General features: G+C 40.4%; 1 protein-coding gene across 3 annotated transcripts in view; it reads right to left on the reverse strand.

The window, feature by feature from the left end:
* The window catches only part of Arhgap24 (Rho GTPase activating protein 24), a 416,575-nt gene that overhangs the window by 126,129 nt on the left and 275,484 nt on the right, over positions 1-14,962 (reverse strand). The window contains exon 1 of one of the 3 annotated variants that reach the window (XM_085691578.2): positions 405-606. The exons of the other annotated variants lie outside the window; for them this stretch is intronic. The gene's annotated coding sequence lies outside the window, so the exon portion shown is untranslated. Of the gene's footprint in view, positions 1-404; positions 607-14,962 lie in introns of those variants that run through there. 3 annotated transcript variants of the gene reach the window in all.

Here is a 14,962-nt window from a genome sequence, read left to right on the forward strand (position 1 = left end):
GTTTCGGTGCTTAGCATGTGGGCGAACAAAGAATACATCATACCATGAACTTTAAAAATAGTAATTCAGACGTCTATCTAAAGCACGCCTTCCAGTTAGCACTGGGAATCTGTATGAGGCCAGCACGACACTTGGCAGCAGCCATTAAGGAAAGAACTCAGCAGACGCACTAAACGGTCACGCTGCAGGGACCGAGAGCAGCTCCACGTTCAGTTTGTTGCCATGATTCAGACACATACGGTGGGGAGCTGATTGGACTCTGAGGATGAACCAGGGCACAAACAGAGCCCCCACAATCAACAATTTAGATTTGTCAGTGATACACATCCCCCCAAATTATCAAGCACAATCAACGGCAATACCTGGCAATTTGTCTCCAAATTAAGGGAAAGCCCCGCTCTCACCTTGCACAAACACACACTTCAGTGGTCAGTGGCAGATGCAGGCTGGAAGACTGAGCAGCTGCTCTGTCTTGAGCGGCTTAGTGCACACTGCAGCCGGCTCAGGTCCCACTGTGTTTGCTCATCGCAGTTTCTCCCATGACTCCATCACCCAGGAATGGAAACCATGGCTTGGTCTCAGCTCTAGTGGACTCTCCGGCTACTGAGCCCAGGTGAAAAATGCTGAGTTCTGCAAGATTTCTACAAGGTGAACCCGAGCAAAGGGGAGGGCACGAGGGTGGGGGAGTGTTAAGGGGAGGGGCTGTGAAGCAAGGACCCTAAACTCCAGACACCTTGCCTTTGGAGAGAGTCTAAGTCCCATAAATCAGAACTGGGACAATAGGAGGTCAGAGAACAGTGAAGCTGAGATTCTTAAATGGCATAGAGCCAATCAGTCAACCCAGAGGCATGCTTCAAGCAATTCTCTCTCTCTCTCTCTCTCTCTCCTTCTTCCCTCCATCCCTCTTTCTCTCCCCTCCTCCCTCCCTCCCTCTCTCTGACCTTCCTTCCCTCCTCCTTCTTTCTCCCTCTCCCTCCTTCTCTCTCTCTCTCTCTCTCTCTCTCTCTCTCTCTTCCCTTCCTCCCTCTCCTCCTCCCTTCTCCCCCCCCCACACAGCACATAGCAATGGCAGGTACCAGTGCAGTTACACTCATTAAGTAGAAGCCACCTTTTAAAAATTTCAAGCAATTAAGGTTTTGCTGATATTTTCCAGGTAACAAAGTTTAAGAGGAATCTGATACAATTAAAACATTTGCCTGTATCAAATAGTACTTTTAAGAGAAAAATATTTTTGGTTCATACTATCTCGTATCGAATCTTTATTTGAGGCACATGCTGGAATTATGCAGCAATCACCCACGCTAAAGAAGTAGTAATGATGTGGGCTTTTTATAAAGCTGACAGAATGAATTTAAAATTTCTCGTAAAAATTCTTACCATTCCTTTTCAAGAGCGGTCTTGACTTACACACATATTTCAATACTGGGAGGCTTCAAGAAGGCCTTTCTATACCATGTACAAGTTTGCTCAAGACTGATACAATTATTGTTGTAGATGATTCTCGATCGATGGTTTCAAATTTTTAGTTCTCCTATTTTCATTTTCTCTGAAGTGAGTGAAGGAGGAAAATTTTAGGCCTTTGAATGTTTTATGAAACATATTTTCTTCTTAGTGACACGGTTTTCCTTACAGGCAAATAATTATTTACCAAACTATAGGATGATTGCATGAATGAGAGGCTAGCGCTGCCCTTTAGCCGCTTCTCCCACCCTCCAAATTCTGCTCCTCACCTGCTGTGTATTTATCCTCCTAGGCATCAGTCTTTGCTGCCAGCATCTGCTTTGTCTACTTCCTAGGATGGGGGTGGTGGTGGAACAATGTGTGGGTCAAAATGCTTTGTATATTGTGGAATCCTGGGGAAAGGGCAGTTAGCTGTCTCTTTCCTCCCTCCGATTGCCCTGCTGAGTGTTGTGGCCTGTGAATTGATGTCCCTTTTCTAGGACTCCTTGGGCTCTATAGAGAGTGATTGCTTCAAGTGGGCTATAAATAGAGTTAAGGATTTTATTGAACCACTGCCCTCTTTGTGGCAGGTCCTGATGGCAGTCACTGTTTGGCCCACGACTGGAGTGAGTGAATTGTGAGCAACATGGGTTCCATCTAGGCTTAGGGGGAAGAATGAAGCAGAGAAGTCGAAACTCTGCTGGAGTGCCCATGTGCATAACTGGCTTCACTGTTAGCCCAGTGCCCTGGTGGACGCTCGCTGGTGTGGCTGGAGAAGACGATTAATGGAGAGGAAAGGCTGGAGATGGAATGCTAAGTTCACCGCTGAGTTAATTCCGTAGCACGTGCATCTGGGCAGTAACGCTGGTGTTCCTACAGTTTCTACTGCATTATTTAGAAGTCAGGTTGTGGGAGACACAGAAAAAGGAGGCAGGCGAAGAGCAGAAAAGGCACTAACAATGTGGCCCCATCTATGTTATATGAAACACACAGGCCTGGGAGGCTTAGGGAAGGAATGCTACCGCCTTTAATTCTCATAATAACCCATGAGGCAGCTTCTATTATCCCCTTCAGCAGTGAGAATAATTAGCCTGCACACTGTTAACTAGTGATTAGTGGAATTTAAATTACAGCCAAGTCCTTTATGACTCAGAGTCCCCACAGTCTGGGCAAATGAGTTAACTTGTAACTTTCTCAGAAAGAGAAGCAAGTTTTGTTTCTACACTGTGGGAAGGCAGAGATGCAACTTAACAAGAAAATTTCTTCACTGTAAGTACAAGGCAAGTCAACTTATATGGAATGCAGAGATTTTAAGGAAAATATATTTTGATTTTTTTTCCAGCAATGAACTAGATGTAAGATACATAAAAAGAATTTGGTGCTTAGGTTTGTTAAATTTTTAGTTTTGTATATGTGTGCATGCCTATATGAGTGTGGTTCCTGTGGAGGCCAGAAGAGGGTGCCAGATATCTTGCAGCAGAATGTGCCCACAGAGTGTGGGTACCCACAGAGGCTGTAAGAGGATGCTGCTGCATTATAGGTGGTTTTGAGGTGCCCAACGTGAGGGCTGGGCAACAAATTCAGGTTCTCTTCAAGAACAATACCTTCTTTTAACCACTGAGCCATTTCTTTACCCGTCGTCCTGTGAGTACGTTTTGATATTATGTGCCAGTATTCTTTTGGATGTTTAAGTGGGATCCTGTCTGTCTTCATATTAAAGAAACAAGTTTAGGCACTTTACTATAATAAAACTCTCCTCTCCCTTCAAAATACAACAAATGCATTATTTGTTTGAATGTGTTTAAATTATGAGACCTTGAAGATTGCCCTAGAATGAAACAAGACAATCTCTCCCTGATTTATGTGTAAGATGACTATTTATTATTTATTTATTTATCCAATTGTAGTGCTGAGTAGAAGAACCAAATTTTCAGCATCGTGGATTGAGGATGTAAATGAAACGCCAAGTTTATTCACTGAAAGGCTGCTGCCCCAGGGTTCTGAACTACAGCTCTCTTTGGGGTGTTCATACTGCTGGCTCAGTGCCAGGCCCTGCACCTGTGGCAATATGTTGCTTCAGGTACTGCCACTACAGGCAGGAGCCATCCTTATCTTTCTTGGTCATTGGCTAAGGCAGCAATAATGCAATGATGCAAACACATGACAAGGGAATCAACTGTAGAGAAAAAGATCAACACGTGGATTTTCACTTACGCTTTTTTTAGTTCTGAATTAAGGAACAACACATTGTCAGGTGCTCAGCGCATGTATATAAAGCTATCCTTGGGAGAAAAAGGCAGGAAGATCAGGCATTTAAGGGTTTTCTTGGCTACATTGTGAATTTGAAGACAGCCTGGCTAAAGAAGGAAGCTGTCTCAAAAAACAAAACCAACCAACCAAGCAACCACAGCATCAACAAAACTAGTGGCCTCTTAAGTGTCCAGTTACTGACATCAGTAAAGACCCCTCCCCTTCCTGGGGTTTCTGGCATTGCTGCTCAACTTAAAATATTTACTTTAGCGCTTAGTCTGGAGATAGCAGATTTCCCTGAAAAGCTGGGTTTTTCTAAGCTAATGTGCTGTGAAGCCTATCATGACATACACAACATACGTCAAATAGAAAAAAAAATATTTTTCTCATTTCTAAAAACATTTTCTTCCAAATAAATGAGGAGAAAACAGTTACAGTTAGAATTATTAAAAAATAGCATCTATTTCAATGATTATTTAAATAAAATCCATTGACACAAATTAATTCTGTCTTGATTCAGAAAATTAAAAATGAACATAGAGTGCAGGGCACTGTTCAAGTCATTGTACTGCCCAATGCAATACTTGGAATATATTTTAAAATATTTATAAATGCATAGCTTTATAGTGTAATCCTTCCCATCACTTCCACCACACACACAGAATATGCCACAACAGGTCATTCTCTGAAGGAACCAGGAGTCTGCCTGCACCAGAAGATTAGAGACCAGATGCTTTTCCAACTACATGCAGTGTTCAGGGCTCTGTAAGGAAGCCGACGTGCATGGGGACTATAACTGTTCTTCAGCAAGCAGAACCTTGAGGGTAAATCGTCTAAGACATGGAGCTCAAGGCATCTAGTTCTCAACATGCAGTCAGATGCCAGAATGCAATCAGGACTGAAGTTACAGGACTATGTTAAAATTTTCAAAGACACATTTTTTTTACATTGCAAATTGTAATATATGTATAGTGCATATTACTATATGTATTGCATATCACATGATATAATAATGAATCACTAGAATATACTAAAATCATAAGAACATTTATGATTGGAATTCTGTAATTAATAATTAACAGTATAGAAAAAATCTGAAGTGTTTTACAATGTTAATAGCATTTATCTCTTTGTACTGAAACAATAGAAATTTTATTTTCCATTTGTCGCTTGATTTTGTAAATGTCCTACATTGACTTCTACATAGTAAAATACACACAGACAGAGGAGGATGAGAGAAGACAGAGAACAGCAACTGTAGGTAAAGACGTGGGGATAATTTTTAAAAATGCATCTTTTGGCGAAGCGACTTTGTTGTGTTTATAATCTCTGCAAGTGGAAAAGGTGAGTCCTAGAACATAGCGACCAAGGACTGTAACATCTGTACCAAATTATAATCTCTGCAAGTGGAAAAGGTTAGTCCTAAAACATAGCTACCAAGAATTGTAACACCTGTATCAAATTATTTGTGAGCATTATTAACAAAATTCTGAACACTACAGAATTAGGAGAAAAATACAGAGCAGCTTGGGGTTCAGTGATTTAGATTTTTCTTTTCTTTTCTTTTTTTTTTGAGGCAGGGTTTGTTTATGTAGCCCTAACTCTCTTGGAACTTGCTCCATAGACCAGGTTGACTTGGAACTCAACAGAGATCTGCCTGCTTCTGCCTCCCAAGTCCTGGGATTAAAGGAGTGCATCATCATCAGCCAGGTGAATTTTAATCTATACCAAACAATGCAGGGAAATGCAAGCATATGTATATGTATACATTCCAAAAGGGAGAGAATGGACATGGCACAACTGTCAAAGTATGATGTGCAGTCATGAAAACACAGTCACAGTTTTGAGGCCACTGCCTATGACCAGAAGGGGTATAGTGAGTTATCAATGAAAATATGATCCAAAACAAATCTACTATCACCTAAGAGGTCCGGCTGGTCTAGCACATTCAAGTGACCTCAATAATGGCAACATGAATTTTCATGTACAGAACAGGGCAGGCGGGTGTGTGTGTGTGGGGGGGGCATGTGTGAAGATCAGGTGGGGGAGGGGGAGGGGGCATGTATGATGCTATTTTGGACTTATTTGTGCTTTTGTTTGTGCTTTTCCAGGTCTTTGATGTTACCAGGAAGCCTCTGGCAGAAGATTTTGGGATTACAAACCTTAACCAGCAACAGACTGTTAACAAAACAGCAAGTGTGGATCTGGTACGTCTATGTTTCTTGGAGGGAAATGTCTTTAAATTAAAGCTCTTGGCACCAGTCAGAATATTTAGACTAAACCTAAATCAAATTCACCTATTCACTGATTTGTTAGTCTGTTGAAACAATTTTTGAAAGACTGGAGAAATAACCAGACCAAACTCACACAAATTAAGCACTTTATTTTTCAATAGTTAGTTCATAAAAATGGATTGGCTTCTTTAAATGCAAATACATTTTTCTAGCATGCTTACACGAAGAAAGAGCATCATTAGTAACACACACCGTTTCAAAAGGAAGGGATCTGCCCTGTGATCATGCAATACCAAAGTAACTGGGAGTTGACCATACCCTGTTACCACTGAACAGAAACTCAAAGGTGAAACACTTTATATTTTCAATATAACAACCTGACAAATACTATTAATAAAAACAGAAAACACTTATGCTCATGTTATACCATCCCTAGGGCCTGGAGGTAAGCAAAGGTATGCACTGACATTATTATTATGTAATTCAGACATTACATTTTAGTTATTAAAAATGAGTAACAAGTGAGTACAGTCATGTCACATTTATTTGGAACAAGGTAATGTTCTGCTAAGCTTCATCATTGTTCATTAAAATAATAAAACATTCCAATTAATCATTTTTATAAAAAATAGTACTCAAAAATTAGTTTTTGGATGATACTATATAGAGTGGAAGATAGTGCTATGATTTAACTTAATATGTACAATGGGAGAATCATACTGTGCCTATTGTATGAAAGTTAAGAGCTTTCTCTGTGAACATATTTGTATTTAAATATGAGGATCTTGACATTGAAAAAAACTATTACTGATTCTCCTAAATGTTATCTGTGTGATTTATTGAATTTCCTGAAAAGATATGCATACACATGTATATTACATGTGTGTATTCCAACCCTTTTGTATGTACACATGTATAGAGTTTCAGAGATAGAATTTTTATGATGTAGTTGTAGTTTCTGTATACATTTATTTGCTACTTCCCCTAAAATATTTTATAAGCATTTTTATACCCATAATCTTAAAATGAGATATTATAAGATATACTTAAAGTTTAAAAATGGTTAAAAATAAGCATTTGTTATTTCAAAGCATTTACAACATTTTGGGCATTAATAGGATACAGTTTCCACATTTCACTATTGGGGGTTAATGTGATACAGTTTCTATATTTCACTATTGGGGTTAATGTGATACAGTTTCCACATTTCACTATTGGGGGTTAATGTGATACAGTTTCTATATTTCACTATTGGGGCTAATGTGATACAGTTTCCACATTTCACTATTGGGGGTTAATGTGATACAGTTTCTATATTTCACTATTGGGGCTAATGTGATACAGTTTCTATATTTCACTATTGGGCATTGATGGGATACAGTTTCCATATTTCACTATTGGGGGTTAATGTGATACAGTTTCTATATTTCACTATTGGGGTTAATGTGATACAGTTTCCACATTTCACTATTGGGGGTTAATGTGATACAGTTTCTATATTTCACTATTGGGCATTGGTGGGATACAGTTTCCACATTTCACTATTGGGGGCGTGACTCGATTTCTTCCAGGCTTCTGATAAAGCTTAATACTGTTTCACATCTGAGAACAGTTCCGTTTTTCTGTTAGGTTTTATGCTCAAAGTGTTCTTTTAGAATGAATTTCTATAGATAAAGGAGCATGGTGTGAAAGTATATTCTTAAGATTGTTGTCTTGTGGGAAAAATAGCCTACATTAATGATAAAGCATTTGCTTGTGGCAAACAGACTGGGTGTAGAAAATGGCTATTTACAACTAATTGTCATAAATTCCATGGGTGCCTTAACCAGTACGGCAGCTTCCTGTGTGCAACTGCTCTAAGTTTGTGCACAACCAAAAACTGTATTTATTTTTAATCCTAGGAGAAGGACAGATATTTATACAAATCAAACATGCAAATAAAATGTGATACTAATACCACCTGTGGAGAAGAAGCCTCTGACATCAGTTTCATAGGCCCATGTACAGATCCTATGAAGGTTTCAAAGTACCTGACCAATAAAATCTCCCATAATCATAGCTCATAATAGGACTGTTTGCATGCACAAACCATCCATTTGCTATAAAGACATGTTTGAGCTTCTTCATGGTTCACTCTCGGAGTTTTGGTGTTTGCAGTTGGACCCTCAGTCATAAGATGGAAGACCTGGTCTCTCCTACTGGGCTATCGCCTCATTTTTTAATAGTCATTTCAAAATTGATATTTTGGTGCTGTGCAATAGGCTTACATAACTTATACTAGAGAACATAAAGCAACAAAGAAAAACAATTTAGGTCATATGCAAGTTGAATTCTTAAATCTCCATTATGTGTTAAAATAATAGTCAACAAGGCCTCATTTTAGCTCTGTGATTCCATAGTAAAGTACAAAATGAAAAATAATAAATACTGTCCTGTCTTAAGAAATAAAATCTACATATGCAGAAGAACATATTAATACAGTAAAAATTTACATTAATATAAATGTTCTTATCCACCACTGTCTCTGCCAGTTCAAGTTATGGTAAGGGGAATTGGGAAAATCAAGAAATCCATCAGTCAGAAACAACAGCAAAGGCAGAAAAGGGATGGGAATAGAAATGATTAGGAATCTCACATTTCTCAGCTGAGCAGCCAGGGCCTGTCACACCCATCTCCACTTCCATTTCATCAACTGTTGGTTAGAAGCTTTGGAGATGTAGGAAGGACAGGTACTCTGAGAACCTAAGAAGCTGGCATCAATGAGAGACTGCTCCAAAGTGCTTGAGTGGTGCATTGTATTGGTGGTTTGGGAGAATGGTTTGTATTCTGTCAATTATATATTAAATAAATGCTGATTGGTCAGTAGCCAGGCAGGAAGTATAGGTGGGACATCCAGATAGGAAGTAGAGGCAAAACAATGAGAACAGGAAAATTCAGGAACGAAGGAAATCTAGTCTTCAGTGTGACCCTGCCACAGAAGAAGCAAAATGTGACTGCCCTGCTGAAACAGGTACTGAGCCATGTGGCTAACATATACTAGAATAATGGGTTAATATAGTTATAAGAGTTAATAAGAGGCCTGAGCTAATGGACCAATCAGTTTATAACCTAAGGTAGACCTCTGTGTGATTCCTTTGGGACTTAATGATTGCAGAAACAGAGTAGGACAGAAACCCCAGACAACATAATGGCTTTACCAAAACCTGACATTGACTGCCAGGCTACGCTGGGCATGTGCTACAATGTATGACCATCAACTCATTCCTGCACTTATGTGTAAAGTCAAAAATAGAAACATGCAAGGCTGATACATCTATAAGCAGATATATATATATATATATATATATATATATATATATTTAGAGAGAGAGAGAGAGAGAGAGAGAGAGAGAGAGACTTTAGGGCTGCACTTTCCAAACTAGCAAAATAATCATGTTCAAAAACTCATCTTATAAACACTTTTTCTACAGGCCCATGAGATTTTCCATCAGGAAGGGGTGAGGGTTAGTTGTATGAGAGCTCAGCCACACGGCATTCGAGCAGCTACAGCAAGCCTTGGGTCAGTGTCCAGCACTGCAAAGAAAAGAATGAAAGAAAGGAGACAAACAATTCTATCAGAGGAAGAGGGGTAGAATATGGCGGTGTCACAGACAAAACTAGGAATAGGAAAGCGATGGAGCTGGGGGTAACTGAGATGGACAGCTCTAACCTCAGCGAGGAGACAGTGGTAGGTTTGATTTGGCTTGGTTTTCTGAGACAAGGTCTAGTATAGCCTGGGCTACAGAGGGAGTTCCAGGGTATGTGCTACATAGGGAGTACTAGGATAGCCTGGGGTACAGCGAGGCCTATCAGAAAAACAGCAAAGCTAAATGTAAGGAAAAAAATGTCTTAGTGAAAATCAGTATTATTCTGGTACAGTATCAGTGACATTTTAATAACTGAGAATAAAGAGGGATAGAGACTCCAAAAGCTGGGAGGATGGGACACCAGCTGCAGAGCCTTCTAACTGAGAGCATCATTAAACCAGCTAAAAACCCAATCCAGACATACCATAACTGACTCCAGGACCCTGGATAAAAGGGAGAAATTTAGGATAAATAATCTTTAGAAGCCTCTGCATTGGCAGAATCATCCTCGCTCTACTCCTAATTCTTGCTTTAAAATGTTATCATGAGAACAGTTATCAATCCTGCAAATAAATTATGTTGGAAAACTGCAATGCCATTTTATTTGGGATTTATCAAATTAATAATTCCACAAATGTCCATATGCCTTATCAGGTCCTAAGCTACAGTCCAGTGTGATTTCCTGCTTAAGGGTCCTGCTGGACACAGAACACTGGAGATTACACATGCAGAAATGTTAAATTAAACCCCACTCACCTCATACACAAAAAGTAAGTGAAGCCAAAAGTAAGGCAGAAATTGGGAAAGGGGATCGTAAACCACATGAACGTTAACTTGACCTTGTCCTGGAAAATGATTCCCAAAGTACAGACAGTAAAGTAAAATCGGAAACGTGGGGCTAAAGCAAACAAAACCAATTAACAGTGCAGAGACAGCCTAGAGAATGGGAGAAAACACTAAAAAAACATAACTAATTGTGGGTTAATATCCAGATATGTCAGGGCATTCACTGACCAGCAGTAAAAGCCAGGGATATGTGGAGACATCTCTCAGAAGGCACACGATGGCCAACAGCTATGTGGAGCAGTGTCCAGCATTACCAATTGTCAGCAAAGGACAGATCAAATGACAAATGGGCCGTCACCGCAGATCTCTTGGTATGGCTTTGGTCAGAAAGACAGATTCTAACAAGTGCTGGCAAATGTGTGGAGAAAGGATGCCCTTGTACACTGTTGATTGGAGTGTAGATTGGTACAGCCATGTCGGGAAACAGTATGGGGTTTCATCAAAGAACTCAAAATAGAACTATGATATGATCCAGCAATCCTACTTCTGGGAATATGTCCAATGGAAATCAAAGCGGTGTCTGCTCTCACATGTGTGCTCTGGCATGATTCACAAGAGCTAAGATACAGACTTTGCCTGAGTATTCCCTGACAAATGAGTGGGAAAACCCTATACTACACACAGACACACACACACACATGCACACAAAGACACAGAGACACATACATGCACACACACAGAGACACACATACAGGCACATGCACACAGAGATACACACATGCACACAGAGACACAGAGACACACACACTGACACACATGCACAGAGACACACACATACAGGCACACACACAGACACACATACGCACAGAGATACACACACAGGCACACACACATACACAGAAGCACACACATGCATCACGTCATAGGTTAATATATCTGTGAAATCAAATATTACTCAGTCTTCGAACAGTCTTTGTTAGGTGCTATCTAGGCTGTTGGCGGAATGCATAGGCACTATCTAGCTGATGCACACCTCACTTAAAACCCTCTTGATTGGTTGAGACCACAAAGGATCTTATGTCCAAGTTTAATAAATGTATTAACTAGCTTAATAGTGGTCATCATTTTAGAATGTTTCCACATATTGTAACACTCAGCTATATACTATAAGCATATAAAATTCTTCTCCCGCAGCTATTACTGGGGTGCTGAAGGGGGAGAGAAACGAAGCACCAGGTTATTCCTCTACACTTATCCACAACAAAAAGGGTTCCCAGGCCCAAGTGTCACAATGGAAGAGTTACTTAGTTTTACTCTGAATAATTATACAATAATTCAAAGACATGGAACAGTCCACAGGGCTTTATCAGTGAGATACTAGCTCCTCAGGCAACCCATTCCTGGCAACAGCCACATGGTACTGAATGTCCAAGTCAGACCCAAGAAATGCAGCTTTTCGGTTTGGTTTACAGTATTTTGAATAAAACGTTTTGTTTAAATATTCCTACTCAGATACTCAGGTCTTTCTCTCATTGTTACTGATTCAACTAATCAAAGCAAGAAAGTGGATGGGAATTCAAATGTACCCCTTTGTTATGGCACCACGGAACATCCTTCCTGTCCAATCGGGCCCCTGAGCTACACTCAGACTCTTGCTGTTCTGTCAAGGCCGCAGGTGTCAGTCTCTCACAGTATGCTCTCTATTCAGCCTCCATGAAGGCGTCCCTACATCAGGAAACGGGAAAATACCTTTCAGAAAGCTAAAAAGGAAGCCCTTAGACTGGGGTCTAAGCAGCATGGAAACACACGGCACCTGCCGAAGAGCATCCTGGGACATCAGCCGCATGGTCTCAGAAGAGCCTGGGGTGTAAGTGAGAGGTCTCCTGAACAGTGTTGGTGTCTGTGGGAGACGAATTATTTGCTTATTGTTCTGCTTAGTTTCCCTTGGCCATTGCTTTCAGAATCTATCCTTGAATAAGGAGTTCCATTGTCTGTACCTGGAGACAGGTGGACTCGTGAAAGTGAGAGACTGTGAGGCCAGCGCGGATCCAGAAGCAGGCACTCGTCTTCCCTCTCTCTGCTGAAGGCAAGAAGCTCTAAAAGTCTCAGGAGGAGAGCTATGCTAGTTTCCAGGATTGTGAAAAGCATTGAGCTCAAAAATGGACAAAATGGTTTAGAGGGGAAAATATCATGTTAGGGTTTCAAATGTAGTATTAGAGATCTTTTAGTCGGTTTGTTTGTTTGTATTGTTGTCTTTTGGAAGTGACTATGCCTTGAATAATGAGATAAGATAATTTCCTGTCTTTAAATTCTTTTGTGTTTTGTTTTGCTTTTGAGACAGGGTATTATTATGTAGCCCAGGTTAACCTTAGGTACAAAAAAGCTTGGTTTGCTAGATTATGCGACGATATCTAGCTTACTTAGATCTCTTATTAGACTGATTGCATGAGTAACTGCTATTCATTACTTGATTTATGAATCTATCTCCTCATAGATATGTTTCTGTTTTTAAAAAACTTCATGCAACACCTTTGCTATCCACACCACTAAAATGCAATGGTTTCACTTATTTTTAATTAAAAACCCCCTGTGTATCTGATATAAAATCCCTTCAAGCAAACAGTGTTGGGAGTGGTGGTGACGTGCATGCTGATCACCCAGCCATGGAGAATGCACTTGGGATAATGAATAGAGAAACTGTCCTTGATATTGTCTATTTTATATCTACCTTCTCTTCTGTGCCTATGGACCTTGAGGCTGGCATTACTGCTTTTGAACCAAATCTTAAACAGAGTTTGAATGACGAATTTTATTTAAGGTTATGACTCACCTAACCTGGAGAAGAGTGGAGGGAGCTGTGTAGCTGATTCGAGGTGTCATCTAAGTGTGACTTCTAGAAGTCACGGTCTGTAGCGCATGTACGACAAAGCTTGTTTTCAGTGTGACTTCCAGAAGGCACAGTCTATAGCTCACATATAACAAAGCTCATTGTCTGCTTCCCAACTATCTCACCTACCATCATGTCTTAAAAGAAAATTTTGCTCTGTTGTTTTTCTTAGCTGCTATTTCTTTTGAGGCCTTTCTGTCTTTCTTCTTTAAAACATATAATTATTGTCATGTGGGTATTTAGATTGCAGAACAGGAATGAAAGCTATCTCTCAAATCTCAGAACAGGACAGAGAGTAGAATGGGTAAGTCAGAGCAGCTTTATATAATTTGAAACCCAGAGCTCACAACCCCTGGATGGTATCTCTTGACCTTCCTTCTCTCTGGTGGCGTTCAAGAATGCAGTATTGTCAACAGGACAGAAGGCAGAGGGAGCAGCGGTCCTTCTTCACAGTGGGAATACTGTGCTCAGAGCAGCCTGCCCCGGAAGACTACTAAACAGCACGAAGTATCATGACTTCTCACCTCCAGAAATTGAGGAAAATGCCTCTGCCTATACAACTCTGAAAGGGCATTAGCGAGAACCAGGTGTGATTGCCTGGAGGAATCAAGCTGAAGCAAAGGGCCAGAAAGGTAAAGTGGCCAGTGCTTAGAGACCGTGAGAGGAAGATAAGTTGTAAGGCCGTGTTGGTGCTGGTGAGAAGTTAATATCTGCGAGGTCTGAGAAGGCCAATTTATAGCCCAAGGGCTTAACTCCCTCATCTTGCTTGCTTTATTCTTAAGTGTACTGTGCAATTCTTTTTCTAAAGGATAACAGTGAAAACTAAGACTATTTTGGGGAGTGTGAGAAAAATAGAAAATGAACGATAGAACATCTGGTCTCTCTCATTACAAGAAGCAACAAACAATGATGTAAAACTGTCAGAACAAGTAAATAAAACACTAATTAGGGCCCTCAGTAAGGAAGAACTTTCACCCCCAAGAGAGACAGGTCAACATTGTGCTGCAAAGGCTCCTGGGAGGCCGAAGCTTGGGAAGAGGACAGAGATAAGGGAGGTGCTGTGGGGATAGAGAGCAATGTTGTTGACGTTGGGAGGGAACATGGTTCCTATGACCAGGAATCACAGGACCCTGGCAGGTGCCTGCACTAGCGGCACTTGCACCTTAAGGAGACTGCATAACCAGGAACAGAATGGCGGTGAGCTTTCCCTATGGGGCAGCCCTGAGCACAGAGCACATACAGAAAAAGATGTAAATTATGGAAAGAGCCACACAGACCCACCCAGGCAGAGATAGCTGGGTGGTGTGATGGAGGAGGGTTATATATTTTAAAAATACCTTGACTTCAGAATTTGGGTCTAAGAATATGATGCTTTGGAAAGGAGGTCCTTCTTTTGTTTTCACAGAGGATGAGACCCTGTGGATTGCTTCTATCCCAATATGGTATGATAGACCACGCCCTCCTGAAAGGTTTCTGTGAACACCCTCAAAAAATTTCTTCACTCAACTGCCGACTGAGATGAACCTGGCAGACAGGTTATACCATGAAAGACCTGATTAACTGCGCCCCTATACAGCAGGAAGAAGTTTGGAGAGAAATAACTACGTCCATATTCCCAAATATTGTTTATGTTATGTTCTTTTACATTACATCATAACATATGTTTATGTTATGTTCTTTTACATTAAAGGGGGATATGATATAGTTATGAATAATTTCATTGGTATGGATTTTAAGGT

This window comes from Myodes glareolus, chromosome 8 (genome assembly GCF_982192425.1).
Source record: "Myodes glareolus chromosome 8, mMyoGla1.1, whole genome shotgun sequence".
NCBI lineage: Eukaryota > Metazoa > Chordata > Mammalia > Rodentia > Cricetidae > Myodes > Myodes glareolus.